The 18,951-nt window shown below is 39.0% G+C and overlaps 1 long non-coding RNA gene across 1 annotated transcript; it reads left to right on the top strand.

Moving 5' to 3' along the window:
• The first annotated feature begins 15,064 nt into the window (after positions 1-15,064).
• LOC138754785 (uncharacterized) lies at positions 15,065-17,776 on the top strand. Its single transcript, XR_011351928.1, has 2 exons — positions 15,065-15,267; positions 15,493-17,776. It is a non-coding gene; the product is annotated as an uncharacterized lncRNA (long non-coding RNA).
• Positions 17,777-18,951: the final 1,175 nt, after the last annotated feature.

An 18,951-nucleotide genomic window follows, 5' to 3' on the forward strand; every position in this document is an offset into this window, starting at 1 on the left:
CTTCTTTCTTGTTTCCATTGTCTTCTGTGTTCTCCTCTTGCTGCAGGTGTTCTGCAGCTGTCGTTGCCGGCTGTGGAGATCGACTCCCCAGCTGGTCCCCCCTCCCGTCGGTGTGTTTTTTTTCATTCACATCGCGCATGCGCGATACTTCGCACATGCGCGGTTGCGCACTTTTACTCGGCTCTGCGAGCCATTTTTGTAGTCCATTATTTACCGACCTGAGGGAGCGGGTTTCTCTCTCTGCAGCGGGCCTCTTCGGACAGGTAAGGCCTTCACCTTTTTCCTCCTTTGTCTTCTCTTCCTCTCTTCTTACCGTTGCTTTCTGTGCCTTTGTGTTTTCTTTTGTTTTTCCCGACTTTTCTGGAGAGGGCTGGAGTTCACCGTCCGGCCACTACTCCATCACGTGACTCCTCACGGGAACAACAGTACATGCAATTTGGGCATGTGAGAAAGTGGAAAAGTTTTGGGAAGATCTAAATCAGGTATTAAATAAAATCACAAAAAGCAACATACCAAAAAATCCAGAGATCTTTCTTCTAAGTAATATAAGAAGTAAAGAACTAGGCCTCAATTTGGATGAAGCACAAAAAAGATTTATTATGATAGCCTTAGCTGTAGCAAAAAAATGTATAATGTCAACCTGGAAATCAGAAGAGAGCCTGAGAGTACAGCAATGGTACATAGAAATGAATAAATGTATTCCATTGGAAAAAAATAACATATAATTTAAGAAATAACGTCACAGTATTTGAACAAATTTGGGAACTGTACATGGAACACAACAGAGAGTGCCTACTGTTGACCTCCACCCCCTAAAATGACAGAATGAGAAGAAGACAAAATGAATATACCCAGTGTGTAAAAGTAGATGACACAATTTTCTTGTTTATTTTCATTGTGTGATGACATTGTTTAATGTATTGTATATGTTGAATGTTTAGTGGGTAGGGAGGGGGGGAGGATTGGAAGAATGGAGGGAAGGGAGGGGGGAAAAGGGGAGAAAATGACACTGTGTATATTCAAGTGGGAAATGTTTGTGTGAATTTTGGTTAATATGGTTCATAGTGTAAAAAATTTAAAAAAATTAAAAAAAGATGACTACAGGAGGAAAGCACTTAAGCTATACTATTGGATACAAATTAAAAGTTGTAAACTATGCTAAGGAGCATTGTAATAGAGCAGCAGTGGGAGTTTTTGTGGCACTGCCTACAGCAAAAAATGATACATGAATGGAGAAAGTAAAAACTACAGCTACAGACTGTCAAAAAAAGTAAATGTAACCTTCGTTGTCCAGCCCTACACTGGCCAGAATTTGAGGAGCTGTTAAAAAACTGGGTGATAAATGAGATGAATTCAGGGAAATGCATTTCTACCAAAATGATATCTAATGAGGCCAGGAGATTAGAAGATTAAGGAAATCAGGGTTTTGCAAGAACAGAAGATTGACCTTACCGGTTCATAAAAAGAGAGATTTTATCAGTGCGTACAAAAACATCCATTGCACAGAAAATGCCAGCAGATTATGAAGACAACAGGAAAGAGTGAAGACAACACGAAGAGTGAAACATCCCACTATTCCACAGGTGTGAGAGTGGATGGAGAAATTTTGGGAACATTTAAGAACTGAAATTATTGTGAAGGATTTTATCTCTACTGGTAGCTTGTTTTTATAAAATATTTCTGGTTTAACTAAGCTGCTTGTAAATTACAGCAGTATTATTATTAAAAAGATTTTTCCTGTTTTCCAGTTACATGTTTTGTCCAAGTTTTTTTTCTGTTATACTGTAGCTGCATATTTCAATAACATTACATGCTTACCCATAAATACACTCAAAAAATTCTTAATATTCCTTGCTGAAATAGAGAAGTGGGGGGGGGGGTGGGACATATGCCCGTGGGTCTTTTATCCCATCAAATACTGTAAATAAAGTAAGGCATCAATTTAATTTTTTTTAAAATTACCAAGTGTAGTGGGAAACTAGAAGATTGGGAAAACTTTAGAAAGTAAAAAGAACCAACCACAAAGCAAGCAACAAAGAAAGGAAACAAAGATTATAAAAGTAAACTAGCACAAAATACTGAAACAAATAGTAAAATTAAAAAACATATATAAAGCAGAAAAGGATGGCTAAAGTGAACATAGGTCTACTGGAAAATGAAAAAGGATAATTAATAATTGATTATGCGGAAATGGCTGAGGCCTTGAAAAAGTATGTTGTGCCAGTCTTCAAAGTGGAAGACATTGATAATAAGCAAAAGTGATTTTAAGGATATACATACTGTAATAGGTGGTGGGGACCTCAATACAACTGCTAGAACTAAGAGGTAGAGCTGGGCAAACTAGTGGGGCTAAAGGTAGATAAGTCCACTGGTTCTAATGGAATGCATCCAGGGAATGTTGGAAGTTATAGTTGTTAATCTAGAACTTCTCTGTGTAATTTATCAAAATTCTCTGGACTCTGCGCAGGTCCAAGAGATTAGAATATACTGCTAATGCGTAAAAAAAATGCAGACACAAGGCAGATACTAGGCCAGTTAGCTTAATGTCTGTGGTCAGGAAAATACTTAAAGCTATCAGAAAGGAAGAAACAGTAAAACATCTGGATAGAAATTATTCCATGGGTTTAGGAAGGGCAGGTTATGTTTAACAAATTTGCTAGTTTTTTTTTAAGGTCATAATGAGCACAGTGGATAGAGGGGAATGGTTGGACATTGTATTCTTAGATTTCCAGAAGGCATTTGAAAAGGTGGTGCATAATACTTCTGTATAACTTCCATAGAGTTGAGGGCAATACATTAGTATTGATAGAGGATTAGTTAACCAATAGAAGGAAGAAACTTTGGAAAAATGCGTGTTTCTCTGGTTGGCAATCAGTGGCAAGTGGAATCCCACAGAGATCTCTGCTGTACCAGCTACTGTTAACAATTTACATATATGAATTGGAGGAGGGGACCAAGTGTAGCATATCGAAATTTGCTGATGACACTAAATTGTGTGAAAAACCAAAATGTGTGGAGGACACAGAAAGCGTGCAGACAGATATAGTCCAAGTTTATTTATCATCCGATTGCACAAGTGCAACTCGATGAAACAACATTCTCTGGTCCTTGGTGCAACACACAACCAGACATAACACACATATGCTGGATACATATGCTGGACAAATATACATAAATAAATAAATATTGCTTAATAAAGAGTAGACTCTCAGATGGTTAGTATGTGGTGTTCATTTAGTTGTTCAACATTCTCCCTGCCCATGGGAAGAAGCTGTTTCTCAGCCTGCTGGTGCTAGATAAGATACTAATTTATCACTTTCCTGATAGGTGTAGTTGAAAGATGATGTGTGTGGAGTGGTAAGGGTCCTCTTTAGTCAAGGATCCCAGTAGGTCATGGAAATGGGGGAAGGGAGACCTGAGTGGTCCTCTCTGCCACTCTTATGGTACCGTGTATTGACCATATAACCATATAACCACAAAGCACAGAACAGGCCAGTTCGGCTCTACTAGTCCATGCCATAACAAATCCCCACCCTCCTAGTCCCACTGACCAGCACCCGGTCCATACCCCTCCAGTCCTCTCCTATCCATGTAACTATCCAGTCTTTCCTTAAATGTAACCAATGATCCCGCCTCAACCACGTCTGCCGGAAGCTCATTCCACATCCCTACCACCCTTTGCGTAAAGAAATTTCCCCTCATGTTCCCCTTATAATTTCCCCCTTCATTCTTAAACCATACCCTCTAGTTTGAATCTCCCCCACTCTTAATTGAAAAAGCCTATCCACGTTTACTCTCTGTCCCTTTTAAAATCTTAAACACCTCTATCAAGTCCTCTCTCAATCTTCTACGCTCCAGAGAAAAAAGCCCCAGTCTGCACAACCTTTCCCTGTAACTCAGACCCTGAAATCCTGTCAACATTCTCGTGAACCTTCTCTGCACTCTCTCTATTTTGTTTATATCTTTTCTATAATTTGGTGACCATAACTGTACACAGTACTCCAAATTTGGCCTCACCAATGCCTTGTACAATTTCATCATAACCTCCCTACTCTTGAATTCAATACTCCGATTTATGAAGGCCAACATTCCAAATGCCTTCTTCACCACACCATCTACCTGAGTATCAGCCTTGAGGGTACTATTTACCACAACTCCTAAATCCCTTTGTTGCTCTGCACATCTCAATAGCCTTCCATTTAATGCATATGACCTATGTAGATTTGCCTTTCCAAAATGTAACACCTCACACTTATCTGTATTAAATTCCATCAGCCATTTCTCAGCCCACACCTCCAGCCTTCCTAAATCACCTTTTAATCTACGGTAATCTTCCTCACTGTCCACAACACCACCAATCTTTGTGTCATCCGCAAACTTGCTTATCCAATTCTCCACCCCTACTTCCAGATCGTTAATATATATAACAAACAATAGTGGACCGAGGACCGATCCCTGAGGAACTCCACTAGTCACCGGCCTCCAATTAGACAAACAATTTTCTACCACTACTCTCTGACACCTCCCATCCAACCATTGCTGAATCCATTTCACTACCTCCTCATTTATACCTAATGCCTCCACCTTTTTTCCTAACCTCCTGTGGGGAACTTTGTCAGAACCTTTACTAAAGTCTAAATAGACAACATCCACAGCTTTCCCTTCATCAACCTTTTTTGTAACCCCTTCAAAAAACTCAATCAGGTTTGTCAAGCATGATCTACCCCTGACAGAACCATGCTGATTACTCCCTATCAATCCCTGTACCTCCAAATATTTGTAAATACCATCCCTCAGAACACTTTCCATCAACTTACCCACCATAGATGTTAGACTCACGGGCCTATAATTCCCAGGTTTACATTTGGACCCTTTCTTAAACAGCGGAACCACATACGCCATCCTCCAATCCTTTGGCACTACCCCCATGACCAGTGACATCCTAAATATCTCTGTTAATGGCCCCACTATCTGTCCACAAGCCTCCCTGAGTGTCCTTGGGAATATTTTGTTCGGTCCCGGAGATTTATCCACCTTTATCTTTTTCAACACGGCCATCACTACCTCCTCGGTTATCCTTATATGCTTCATGACCTCCCCACTATTTTTCTTTACTTCAACTGGTTCAATATTTTTTTCCCTAGTGAATACCGAGGCAAAGAAATCATTCTTTAATGTACTTATAGAAACCCTTTGGATTTATTTTTACTCTGTCTGCCAAAGCCTCTTCGTGCCTTTTTTTTGGCCTTTCTAATTTCCTTCTTAAGATTCCTTCTACACTCCTTGTAGTCCTCCTTCAAATTGTCAGCTCCCTGTTCCTTATACCTCTTGTACACCTCCCTTTTTCTCCTAACCAAATTTCCAATATTCCTCGAAAACCAAGCCTCCCTATGACTTCCAGGACTTTGATCCTCACTGGGACATAACTACTCTGTACCCTCAAAATTTCTTTTTTGAATATCCTCCATTTCTCATTAACATCCTTACCTGAAAATATCCTGTCCCACTCAATACTCCGCAAATCCCTTCTTATTCCTTCGAAATTTGCTCTTCTCCAATCCAGAACCACACTGTGATGCAGCTGGCTAGGATGCTCTCAATAGAGCTCCTGTAGAAAGTTGACATGATGATGGCTGGTAGCCTTGCCTGCTTCAGTCTTCTCAGGAAGTGCTGTTGCTGTGGTGCCTTCCTGACAAGTGAGATGTTGTGTGTCCATTTAGGTTGCTTGTTAAGAGGACTCTGAGGAACTTGGTGCTCTTACTCTTTCCACTACCAAGTTATTAATGTGTAGTGGAGGGTGATTGTTACTGGACCTCTTGAAGTCTCCAATCATCTCCTTCATCGAGATTAAGACACGTTGTTATTCTCGCACCATATCATGAGATTTTCTACTTCTTTGTAGTGTTGCTGACGAAGCCAATTACTGTTGTGTCATCTGCAAACTTGATTACTCTGTTGGAGCTGGATCTGGTGATGCAGTCGTGGGTCAGTAGTGTGAACAGGAGTGGGCTGAGCACACGGCCCTGAGGTGCGCCAAAATGGAATGAGCAAGTGTCTGCTAGATGGAGTATAATATTGGTAAATTTGAGGTCAATAACTTTGGAAGAAAAAATAGTAAATTTAATTATTACTTAAATGGTGTAAGATTGCACCATGCTGTTGTGCAAAAAGACCTGAGAGTGCTTGTGCACAAATCACTAAAGGTTGGTTGGCAGATGCAAAAGGTAATCAACGAAACAGATGGGATGTTAACTTTCCTTGCTGGAGGGATTGAATTTTTTTTTAACTGTACAGGATACTGGTGAGGCTACATGTGGGCTGCTGCATGCAGTTGTGGTCTCCTTATATGGGAAAGAATACACTGGCCTTCGAGGTGGTTCAGAGGAGGTTCATCAGGTTGATTTTGGAGATGAGGGGAGTAGCCTATGACGATAGATTTATTCACCTGGGACTATGCTTGCTGAAATTCAGAAGACTGAGAAGGGATCTTATAAATTATGAAAGGGATAGATAAGATAGAGATGGGAACATTATTTCCACTGGTAGCTGAGACTAGAACTAGGGAATGTAATCTCAAGATTCTGAGTAGATTTAAGACAGAGAGAAGGAACTGCTTTTCCCAAAGAATAGTAAAGAGTGTAATTCTATACCCAAGGAAGTAATAGAGGTGTCCTCATTAAATATATTAAAGATGGTTATATTTTTGCATAGTAGAGCTATGGAAAAAAGCTGAGTAAGCAGAGATGAGGCCACAGCCAGATCAGCTGTGATCTTGTTAAAGGAGGGCCAGGCACGATGGGTCAGATGGTCTACTCCTATTTCTATGTCCCATAGATATGCTAATAATGGTCAGAGAAAAGTGACCATTATTTGAAATGCAGATATTGTCAGGGAAGTGGAAGCAAATTCAATAGTTAATTCAGTAAATAACAGGGAGGGGGGTGGGGGGGTGGGAGATGAAGTTTATTTGACACAAGACTAGATATCAATTAATTTAATATAAACAAAACTATCCATTATTACCACAAAATATTACTTGCACATTTTAAAATCTATTTTGTTCCTTATATTTATAAAACTTGTAGTTGGTGACATCTAGAGACAGGAAACATTATTTCTCCCACGCATTCATTCTCCATTTAGATTATTTTAAATGCAAGTTTCATAAAAGCCCACACATTGTGGGGCAACACAGGTACTTCACTCCAGTCAGTTTTACCTTCCATTGAAGCCAATGACAAATATTATTAGGCTGCTGTAAAAATCCAGGATTTCACTTGACCCTATGACTTTGCTGCCTGGCTGTTTAGGCATGAATTAGCCCAAGAGTGTCAATCATTAGCAGTACATACCAGATAACTTTGTATATGCTCCCAGTGATTTTCTAGCTAGGGTTCAAGCTCTAAAAATAAATCAGCCTTTCATTCCCATTTTTGATTCTTGAAGTAGGAATGTGAGTGAACCTCAGGATTAATAATCGTAAATAATGATGAAGATTGAATGGATAAGAATCTGTGTTCTCTCTCTCTCTCTCTCTCTCTCTCTCTCAGTTGAAGATTTATTGGTTGAACATAGAAAGACCATAAGTATAGTAAGGGCCCTTCGGCCCATGACGTTGTGCCAACCTACACAAACCCATTAGTTGGCAGTCCAATGATTTGCAAACAAGTGTTAAAAAGACAAAATGGAGGGGTGGAAACAGAGGGGTGGAAACAGAGGGGTGGGAACAGAGGGGTGGGAACAGAGGAGTGGAAACAGAGGGGTGGAAACAGAGGGGTGGAAACAGAGGGGTGGAAACAGAGGGGTGGAAACAGAGGGGTGGAAATAGGGTTGCAATCATTGGCAATATACTGACATTCCTGTGCAGAAAATACACAAAGATGACTGAAGAAGGAAATGCAGATCATTTCTTCTTTGGCACGATAAAAATAATTTACATTTTTTAAACACCCTTCAGATGCTCCAAAACACTTTAGAGCAAATTAATTTAAGATAAATTAATTTTTAAGATAAAATAATTTAAGAATTTTCACAACAAACTTGTTCAGTGCTCCTTATCTATCACAAGTATTGCAATGCTTGAATTATCTTGATGCAGAAATATACCTGCAATTGTAACCAGTATTTAAATTTTAGATTGAAAATTATTCTTCCATGTAAATGTTGAGATATGGAATATTGTGCACAAATGTTTCTGGAAAAGTTCCAAATTTATAATAATCATTTCACTAACTATACCATAACAATGCTCTGTAATCATTTAATTATGGTTGTCAAAATTACCAGGTTAAGACATGATTTAATCTTAGTTGGTAAATAATTTGTTTATTGTGGTTGTGTGTACACAGTTGAGGAAGATCTCATTTTCAGCTCCTGCTCCATTCTCAGATTTCTGATCTCAGCCTGATGGTATCCCAACTACTGTTGGCCTTGATGCTTCTAGGCCAGAAAATGGGCAACATTCAGCTATCCCAATGCCGTCAAAGTGGGTGTTTCCACAACTGCATGAGTTGGCTTGTATGTGTCTATAATGGTTGGTTGAAGGGTAAGAATCAGTATGCACTTTATCACTATTTGTTTATATTTATGGATTTTTCAGTATTGATCAAAAACTGGATCATGTGAGGAGGGGGCGAAAGATCATTATCAAGTTCCACCACTAGGAATGAGCAGGCTACACATCATCTGCAGAGGGAACATGGAGATGATGGGCAGGGGGATCTTCAACTGTTTCAGTTCTCAATCTTGGTTGTGTTGCTGAATAACCTCTTTATAGGAATTGTTTGTGCACAAGAATTTAAATTTGTTAAATTTAAATTAAACCTGTAGGCATTTTATTAGGCAATAAATCTGCTGATTTTGGAATGATTATTTGGTAGGATTGGCCAGGGATGGGGCAGGCTACCTCTGCTTACGCCCCACACCTTCACACACTCTGGCATCAGACAATCTGGAGGTTGGAGATTATTGAATTAAGTTTGTGGTGGAAGAAACAATTTAAGTCTTCTTAAACTTAGTAATTTAGTTGTGTGAAATTTCTATACATCTCAATTAGATAAATAGTGTAACAAATCTGATACAGTGTAATAGAATATTCTCGCAATGTAATGGTCACCTCAAACTATTGTCTCTACTCCAAAATCAAGGTCAGCCTAACTTCACAAGAGAGGTGTTACTGCAGATTACGCCTGCACGTGTGCATTGTCTAACACTGCGCTCCAAGTTGTTGTCAACTGTTTTGCTGCATCATGTGAAAGGATGGATTTGCACTTTTTATTTACAAAATAAACACACTTCTTTGGCTTGGCTTCGCGGACGAAGATTTATGGAGGGGGTAAAAAGTCCACGTCAGCTGCAGGCTCGTTTGTGGCTGACAAGTCCGATGCGGGACAGGCAGACACGATTGCAGCGGTTGCAGGGGAAAATTGGTTGGTTGGGGTTGGGTTTTTCCTCCTTTGCCTTTTGTCAGTGAGGTGGGCTCTGCGGTCTTCTTCAAAGGAGGTTGCTGCCCGCCAAACTGTGAGGCGCCAAGATGCACGGTTTGAGGCGTTATCAGCCCACTGGCGGTGGTCAATGTGGCAGGCACCAAGAGATTTCTTTAGGCAGTCCTTGTACCTTTTCTTTGGTGCACCTCTGTCACGGTGGCCAGTGGAGAGCTCGCCATATAACACGATCTTGGGAAGGCGATGGTCCTCCATTCTGGAGACGTGACCCATCCAGCGCAGCTGGATCTTCAGCAGCGTGGATATCTTTTGACAAATAGACAATCTATGATGTGATCCTGGCAACAGGAACCATTTCCCATATCTCTGAAGCTTCTTCAAAGAGAAGGCAGGCAATGATGATGAAATTCACCACTGGAACAATCACTGGGAATCTGGGGAACAGAGTGCAAAACTTGGCACTGTTATGTATTCATACAGCAGCAATAGAAATTAGCCAAGACAGTGTTATATTTAAAATATATAACTCCTTATCTAAACAAACCCCAACTGTGGGCAACTATATTTGTGTGTGTGTGTGTTAGGTGTGTGTGTGTGTGTGTGTGTGTGTGTGTGTGTGTGTGTGTGTGTGTGTGTGTGTGTGTGTGTGTGTGTGTGGAGGGGGTGGGGAAATAAACCAATTCAGGCCAAATTCTGGAACATCAGTTCAAAATCCAGTCTCTGAAATCCAGTGTTGACACAAAGACTCTTAAATTAGTGCAAAGAAATGTTTACGAATGAGGTGGGAGAGAACAGGGTGACAGATTGTTGTCAACTCACAAAATCCTTGTTGAGATGCTTCCAAAGAAATGTCCTTTTCAGACAAGTGGCAATCAAAATTCCCCTTCTCTTTGTGTAGGGGACATAAAGCGAGTGATTTTCACAAAGCTTCCAGAACCCTTTCATGGGTCAGCTGAAATAGTGACCTTCCCTTTTTGGTCACGGTATGGCACACTAATCCCCCTTCAAAAGTGATTGTTCCTTTGGCCACGGTGGGGTATACTGATTCTCCTTTCAGAGAGAAATCAGACAAATCATCAATACCACATGAGGCCACTTCAGTACAATATCCCTTCAGAGATGCTTCTCCAAGTGATGCTTCCTTAAAATGGCCCCTGATCGAACAGCGTACTGTTTCTTTAACATGTTGGTCACATGGCCTCTGTACCTGTGTTCCAGGGCCTTCCTCTCTCTTCAGATGTAGCAAATTTGAGTACACACTGTCTCCAGCCTGTCAGCCCACAGTCAATCTCCAAAGCTTGCAGGGTTTTCAGCTTGATTTGTTCTCTTAAAGTGACAGTCTCACTCATACGAAAATGAACTGGGAGCACATAATAGCATAAACTCATCATCTACTCAGCAACTGTGATCGCTAAACTCCCCCCCCCCCCCCCCCCGCCCCAACTAGGAACCTCTAAACACTGGAATGAAAGCACTAACACTCTTTCTGTAAAATCATCCAAATTCACCAATTGGATAAGCAAACCAAAAACAGTGACACTTTAGGGCCTGCAATTCATTTGACTCTTATGAATATATTGTTTGGCTCATCCCATACTTTTGAAACAGACCCTCTATTTTGGACTTGGTCATGGGAAGAAATTACTTGGTAAACTAATGGTAAGTTTGAAGGATATTCTCAAATCCTTCTTGACTTGTGGAAATTTTTGGCCCACGACTGCTTAAAATGAAGAAAAGGCATTTGGAATTATATTGAGAACATCACATTTTTATCTGGAAAACATACAGAAACCCAGTATGAATGGTGGAAGGAGTCCACCCATTCTCAAACCACTTGCCCATTAGATATCACTCACTTCATCTACGGCTATTATGGATCACACATTGGCCTCATGAGCCAGTTAGTAACTTCAGTGAAAGCAAGTTATCATTACATCTGAATGAATGTGTAAGAAGAATTTCTGCACTCAGTACCATTAATATCCTATTGAAACTATGTTTTTCACACTGTATACAATAATCCAGATTTGACCTGGCTAATATTACCAGTTTTGAATTGAACTTAACTCTCATGAGATACATTACAGGTACTACTCACTCTTGTTTATAACAACTTTATTCAAGGGGATGTGCATAATATGTAAATAATAATCAGATAGTGAATATATTTTCTTTTGCTATGTTTGCTAATGGATACCCACCAATATGCAGTTTTGCCATTTTCCAGACCTAGTTCATGACTTGAACTCAAATGCCTCTCCATCATTTTTTTGGTCTATTTGAATGCCTTTAGTCTCCAGGGTCACAATCTCCCTACTGGCCCAATATTTCATACTCTGCATTACATTTCATTGAAAATCCCTACTGCGGATTGCTACTTCCTTACTGTGAATCAAACATTTTCCTTCATGAATATTTCAGATTCCAGAACTTCTTGATGTTTTTTCTTCTAAAAATATTTTGATTCTCTTCACATTTTCACCTTCCCCATCCCTTGGCTCAGCCATTTTTCCTTGAACTGGTAAATTATGTTTAAGTATGATTCTTTAGGGAACATTTTGCAATCTCTGGTGCCTTGTCCAAGTGGCCATTCTGTATCATAGGATCATGGAATCTCACACCAAACTGGGAGGCAATTCAGACCATTACGCATGTACTTGTTCTTTGAAAGAATGACCCAACTCCCTCTCTTTTCTGAAATGACTTCTTATTAATTTCCTATTCCCTTTTCAGGCAATATATCATGGATCATATCAATTTGTTGAGTAAAAGGTCTCATTTTCCTTACTAAATATTTTTGCAAATGATCTTAAAGCATTTTATGCTTAGCTTCCCCACTGCCAGAGGAAACAGCACCTCATTATTCTATAAAAGTCTCTTTATAATTTTCAAATTCTCTAATTAATATTGATTTACTTATTCAACACTCGGTCAGTGTCCTCATTTTCCATTCTCCAAAAACTTTAGATTGTGGAAGACTCTGCAGCCTGTATTTTAACATGTACCAGTTCCCATTTCCCCTTCACCCCTTAGTTCAATGACCAACATTGACTCCCAATGTTTTGACTTTAAAATTATCTTCTTAACTTCAAATCACTCCATGGCCTTTGCCACTCTTTATCTCTGCAGTCTTCTGAGATATCCATTTGTGGCCTGCTGTGAATTTCCCTATTAATTCAATTGGCAGCTTTGCTTTCAACTGCCTTAGGTCCTTAGCTCTATAAATCTTTGTCAACCTCACCAACCACTTCCTATCCCATCAAATCTCTCTACCATTCTCTCCTTTATTAAATCATTTTGATCAAACCTTGGTCATTTATTTTAATATTGCTTCTGTTTGTGAGAACATGGAATTTAAAGCACAATAAACTAGCTGTTAGGCTCAATGAGTTCAATACATTATAAACATGACCTTCCTGCTACCCTTATCCAAATCATCATTATATACTTCTATACTTTTCTACCTGTGTTTATCTAATTTCCCTTAAATGATCACCTCAACTACTCCTTATTATAGCCACCTTCAAATCTAAAAACTGTCTAGCAAAAGAGTTTCTTCTGACTTACCCATGAGATTGAAAAGTGAACTGTTTAATATTTATTGTCTATGGTTCTGGTCTTATTCATGTGATAACATTTCTGCATCAACCATACCAAACATTTCATTGTCTTAAAAAAAATTGATCGTGTCACTCACATTGTTCACTTTCCCCAAGGACCCCACTCAGCCTGTTCAAACTTTTCTATTAAGTGGGGTTTTTCAATATATTTTTACTTTCCCTTGCATTTCAGTGTCCTGTTTCAATAGAGACCCAAGTCATTTACATGCATTAAACATAATTTATCTGATCTTTACTTGTGGTCTTGTAGAAATAAACTTTTGTATTTTTATGACCTTATTAATCTGTGTGGATAATTTTATTAATTTTTCACAGGCTTTTAGAGTTTTAATTCTTTCAACTGAAATATTTATTGCACTCCTTTCAAAATAAAATTTAATTTGACAATTTCTGTAAGACTATTCGTATTTCTCCTGTAATTTGTTGAAATTCTCTAAATAAATGTAAATTCCACTTGGTAACATGCTGCCGCGTCCCAGTCGCATGCCGATTTCCCCCGATTTATTGTAAAATCTTCAGTTATATTATCAATTTCCTAGTTTATATAAATGACAAACTTCAGTGGACCCTATAACTGATCCTCTTATAATTTCACACTTTTTGCCAACTAAGTAAGTCTTTATTTTCTGTTTATAGTCAGCTTGCTATCTTCTCTATTTTATCTTTGATTCTAGAATTCGTAATCTTATACAGTATACTAGATAGCACATTATCAAAAGTGTTTTTAAAAATCCAAATATATACTGTACATTTACAGCATTACTCTTACCTTCCCTTTCTGATATTTCTTCAAACAATTCAAATTGACTGATAGTGCATGATTTTCTCTTTTGGAATGTTTATTATGGTTTCAGCTTCCTGATGTATTTTCTTTTATATATTTGATTAAGTATTCTAGTATTTTTCCTGCTATTGTCTTGACTCATTGGCAGTTTCATAGATTGTCCTTATTTTTAAATATATGTTGGATGTTAGCCTCTTCCAGTCCCATTCCATATTTCCCAATAAATTTTTATTGGGATTATATTTTATTGGAGTACAGTGGTGAAATATGCTTTACAACATTGTGAGACAAGAAGGTTGATTCAGAGATGATATTTTCCTTGAACCTGAGATCACATGGGTTTCAAAATAACTGGTGGGTTGTTCAAAAGATGAGGTTTCCTTTCTCAGTGGGTGATGAATCTTTGGAATCTTTCAAAAAGTTGGGTGTGGAGGCTCAGTTGCTGAGTCTCTTTAAGACAAATAGATATTAAAGGAATCAGGAGAATTCAGTTAGTGCAGCCAAATAGTGCATAAAATCAGCCATAAATGAGGGCATGAATTCTATACTAATGTTTCTTAGTTATTTGTGTACATTCTTTGGCTGCTGCATTGCTTGGAAAATATGAAAAATTAGATTTCAATTGGACAAAGAGTGGAGATGTAAGATAAATCTGAACTGTTAACTCTGTTTCTATTCCCACAGTTGCAGCTGGACTTGCTTGTTGTGCATAAGCCCGTCCTGATGTCCTTCATTTCATTCATGTCATGATGTCACCCCTTCATATGTATGTCAATAGCCATGTTAGTCTGATAGTATTAAAGAATGAGAAAGCACCACATCTCCGAGTCCTAATTGTGTAAGTGTATACACAACAGTGGCAATGAGGATTTTTTTGTTGTTTTTATCTTAGATTTCCAGCATCTGTTGTTTTCTTTCCCCTGATTTTCAAAGAGATGAGTTAATTTGACTATTTTTTGGGATCTTATTCAATACTAGGATTAATAAAATTACAGCAATGTGCAACTCTTCTGAGTTGCAGAAATGGGCCTAAGAACTAGTGTTAAACAAGAAGTATGCAGATGTTGTGGTTGTAGTCAAATACACAAAAGTGCTGGGGAAACTCAGCAAGTCAGGTAATAATGATGATCAGAATCAAAATTTACTGTCGTGAATATGTCACAACATTCATTGTTTTGCGGCAATATTTATATAAACCACATTACAAAATAATTAGAAATAGTGTAGGAAATAACATTTCATCACAGTAAATGTGAATGATACTTCCGCTGAGCTGGTTGACCTATGTTCAGACCTGAGCCCTTTGTCAAGAAGGAGCCCTTCTTTAAGGAACACTGCATGACTTGCTGAGTTTCTCCAGCACTTCTGTGCAGTGGCTGATGAAATGGTAACAACTTCCAGGATCATAGTCTGACAAAAGGTCTTTGAAATAATTTGTTAAAAAGGTTTTCTCTTGTTACTGAGTGACCTGTTGAGTGTTTGCAGTATTTTCTGTTTTGTTTCAGTTTCTGAATATATTATACAGAAGTTCACAACGCTTCCACCTAAAACAAAGAGTGATATAAATATAAGACCTTTGAGTCTGAGTTGCATGGTATCTAGTGGGCAGCATTATCAGTCTCGAGTCTCAATTCTTTTTGCTCAGTTTTCTCTAGGGCGTAGACTTCAAGCTGCAGCACAGAAGACAGGCCATTCGGCCCTTTTAGTCTGCGCCGACCACTATTTCGCTGGTTCCACTGAGCTGCTCCCATACAGACGGCAGCATGGTATTGCAGTACCATTTGGACACAAAAGCCCATAAAGATCCCAAATTGGCTCGCACTTCCTGACCTGTGGGTGGTAATTAAGTTCTCGCCGGACGCGAACCTCCTGATCAGTTCGACCCACGCGCTGCCACGGTTGAGGACAGGCCAAAATTCCAGGGCTGAACTTTGACCCGCGGGGTCACGAAGCTCGCTCGGCCCCGATCAGCTGAGGAAACGGCCGCGCGAAGCCGATTCTCGTCGGGGGGGGGGGGGAATCGGCGTGCGACTGGGACGCGGGAGCACGTGCAGCACGTGCGGACGGATCGCGCGGCGGTTGCTGGGACCTGCGGGATTCCGGCTCGGGCCGGTGAACGCAGGACTTCGGGCCGCAAAGCCGCGCTGCTATTCAGCGAAAAAGAACAAATCCGGTAAAAAATCGACAGAGAGTAGGTAGGGCGGAATTACAATATTCACGTTTGGGCTGGGACTTGTAGTAAGAAGGGAAGAAACCCCTCAGCCCTATGTCATTTCTAATTTGATCTCGGATTGTCGAGTGGAGGGCCGATCTTTGAAAACGGCCCCCTCCCTCCTTTAACCCCGCCAGAAGATTCTGAACGAAGTATTTATGATAGAGTGTGTAAAACACGAACATTTCACCCCGACGAATTCATACAAAAGTAACTGCTCTAGGAACTCAATGGGTGGAGTGACCTCTGATGGGAAAGGAGTGATGGGCGTTTAGGGCCGTCGGCCTTCATTCCTTCCTCTGGCCGATGCACCTTTTTTTTGCTCCAGATTGCTGCAAATGAAGGCTCGTGTGTCCAGTTCGTTCAGATGTTTATTTCTCACTTGGACTTCCTTCTGACCTTTCTGGGGGGGTGGGGGACTGGAAATCTGAAAAATAAACAGAGAACACTCCACATGTCAGGCAGCATCTGTGCAAGCAGCTCATTTTAAAGGTCAGAACTGGCAAGGAAAATAGTCTTCCTCACTTGACTGGAAGGTACAACAGTGACGACTGGCTACCATCCTGTCGACTTTCTACAGGAACTCGATCACAAGTGCCCTGGCACAGTGAAGTGCTGCAGAGAAATGAATTGGAGGTCAATCCACAGGACCATAAGAGAGGATCAATGGGGTCTCTCTCCCCTCCATTGGGATCGTCATCTGAAGAGGGCACACAAAATTGTGAAGGACGCCGACCACCCCGCACACAGCATCTTCTAGCCACTCCCATAGGGAAAGAGATCTAGAAGGATCAGCCAGAACCGCCAGGCTGAGAAACCGCATCTTCCCATGGGGAGTGAGACTGATGAACTGCTCATTAAATCCCTCCAAGTATCTCCAATAATGTTGATTTTTAAATGTGTAATGCATATAAATTGTTTGTGAATATGTGCGCTATGTCTCGCTATGTATTTGCATGGTTTTACAACAAGGGCCAAAGAATGTCGATTTGTCCAGTTGTACTTTATAATTGAATGATAATAATAAAAAACTTGAACTTGAAAACAAATTAGTCTTCAGTGGCAGAGAGGGTGAGGAAAGAATGGGTAGAACAAATAAAAAAATATCATTTGGCCTCATCTTGGAGAGATGTAGCAGTTACAATCAGATTAAAGGAACATGCCCTTAATTATCCCTGGAATGGTGATGGACTTGCAAATTTTCTGGATGGTTGGATGTTGCTCCTATTATTACAGTCCACTTCTAATTTACTATTTTTAGATGTTACACAGTAGTATATCTTAGCAGTGAACCAGGCTAGTTTGAAGAGAGGGTCAGGAAGAGGCTAAAGTGAGTTTATTGAGAGAGACTGGGAAGTAGAATCAGAATTTATTGTCATTGAACAAGTCATGAAATTTGATGTTTTGTGGCAGGATCATGGAGCAAACATACATATTATAACCATCTTACAACATTACTATAAAAAATATAATAACAGTAATAGTGCATGAAAAGAAAGGCAGTGTCTTTGGTTTGTTGATTATTCAGGAATTTTTTTTTAATTTTTATTTTTCACACCATAAACCACATTGACCTTTTTAAATATATAGTGTCATTTTCTCTCCCAACCCACCCTCCCTACCTCCCCCCCATTCATTTAAAGCACAAAATCTAAGATACATTAAACCAGTCAAACAATGTTGTAATTCAATAAAAATAAACAAGAAATTCCACTGAGTCAATTCTTTTCATTTCCTTCTCCTTTCGTTATTTTAGGTGGTAGATGTCCCCGGTAGGTTTTCTCTATTGTGTTTCATGTATGGCTCCCATATTTGTTCAAATATTTCAATATTATTTCTTAAATTATATGTTATTTTTTCTAATGGAATACATTTATTCATTTCTACATACCATTGTTGTATTCTCAAATTATCTTCTAATTTCCAGGTTGACATAATACATTTTTTTGCTACGGCTAGAGCTATCTTAACAAATCTTTTTTGTGCTCCATCCAAATCAAGTCCAAATTCTTTGCTTTTTATGTTACTTAGGAGGAAGATCTCTGGGTTTTTTGGTATATTGTTTTCTGTAATTTTATTTAATATCTGGTTTAGATCTTCCCAAAATTTTTATACTTTCTCACATGTCCAGATTGCATGAATTGTTGTTCCCATTTCTTTTTTACAACGAAAACATCTGTCAGATACTGTTGGGTCCCATTTATTTAACTTTTGAGGTGTAATGTATAGCCTGTGTATCCAGTTATATTGTATCATACGTAACCTCGTGTTTATTGTATTTCTCATCGTTCCAGAGCATAACTTCTCCCATGTTTCCTTCTTTATCTTTATATTTAAATCTTGTTCCCATTTTTGTTTAGTTTTACCATTTGTTTCCTCATTCTCCTTTTCTTGCAGTTTAATATACATATTTGTTATAAATCTTTTGATTATCATTGTATCTGTAATCACATATTCAAAATTACTTCCCTCTGGTAACCTCAGACTGCTTCCTAATTTGTCCTTCAAGTAGGATCTCGGTTGGTAATATGCCAACACTGTATCTTGAGTTATATTTATCCTTCATTTGTTCAAAGGATAATAATCTATTTCCTGAAAAACAATTTTCTATTCTTTTGATCCCTTTTTTCTCCCATTCTCTAAAGGAAAGGTTATTGTAAAAGGGAGTAACTGATTTTGTGTCAGTATTAGTTTTGGTAATTGGTAATTTGTTTTATTCCTTTCTACGTGAATCTTCTTCCAAATATTGAGCAGATGATATAATACTGGAGAACACCTACGTTGTACCAATTTTTCATCCCATTTATATAATATATGTTCAGGTATTTTTTCCCCTATTTATCTAGTTCTAATCTAGTCCAATCTGGCTTTTCCCTTGTTTGATAAAAATCT

The sequence above is a fragment of the Narcine bancroftii genome, chromosome 1, assembly GCF_036971445.1.
Source record: "Narcine bancroftii isolate sNarBan1 chromosome 1, sNarBan1.hap1, whole genome shotgun sequence".
NCBI lineage: Eukaryota > Metazoa > Chordata > Chondrichthyes > Torpediniformes > Narcinidae > Narcine > Narcine bancroftii.